The sequence below is a fragment of the Hipposideros armiger genome, unplaced genomic scaffold, assembly GCF_001890085.2.
Source record: "Hipposideros armiger isolate ML-2016 unplaced genomic scaffold, ASM189008v1 scaffold_76, whole genome shotgun sequence".
Taxonomy (NCBI): domain Eukaryota; kingdom Metazoa; phylum Chordata; class Mammalia; order Chiroptera; family Hipposideridae; genus Hipposideros; species Hipposideros armiger.
This window is the reverse complement of record NW_017731426.1, coordinates 3873434-3874461: the sequence shown is the minus strand read 5'-3', so window position 1 is coordinate 3874461 and position 1028 is coordinate 3873434.

Below are 1028 nucleotides of genomic sequence, written 5' to 3'. Positions count from 1 at the left end.
CCATGAGGAAGTAACACAAGCAAAACAGCAATGTGTGAAATAGCACAGCTTATTCTGAGAACTGTAAGTCATTTGGACTTCTGACTGGAGCACAAAATTCAAAGTCAGAATAATGTAACAGATTTGTGTTTCAAAAAGAACACTCAGTCAAAAAACTAAATGATAAATTGGTAGGGACTATATAAGAGTTATCCCAGGCTGGTGACCAGTGAATATTGATAAAAGGTAATGAGGTTTGAGATTAAGGTGGCAGTACTGAGGATGGGGAAAAGAAGAAGAACTTAAGAGACTCAAAGACTAATAAGAAGAAACCATTTATTGAATTTCCATTGTGCATTTAATCATCTTGTGTAATTGTCACAATAACTCTATGACCTTGGAATTATTATCTTTATTTTTTTATACAAGGAAACTGAGACATAGAGAAGTCAAGCTACTTGCCCATTTTCCCACAATTAGAACTATGATTCACAGAGTCCAGCACTGAAGCCCACACATTGAATTACTAAGCTATACTGATTGGATGTGGTGGTGACAAAGGAAAAGAGGTCAGGATTATCACCAGGTTTCTGACTTAAGCAACTAAGTGGCTATTAATGGCACTTAACTAAATAAAGAGTTTTCTAAATTCATGTGGCCACACACTCTTTTACTCAGAGAACGCTTCTCAGCGCTGGTCTTCTTTGCTATCCATTGGAAATGCTGGTAGGGTGGAATATGTAGGCTTTGAAATCAGACAGGACTGGATTTTAATTAAATCTCCACTGGGTAGTAGCTGGGCAGCCATGTTATTTAATCTCTCTGAGCCTTAGTTTCTATGTCTACAAAATAGAGTAAGAACATAATCTTCACAGTACTTTGTACATCAACATATATAACACATGTAGCAAAGACCCTCAGACACAAAGATGGTCACTACAAATTAGTCACATTCTATTTTTTTCCTCCTCTTCAATCAGCCAATATTTATTGAATATCTTCTATATTCCCAAACCATTCACAGATACATATTAATTAATATTATATTC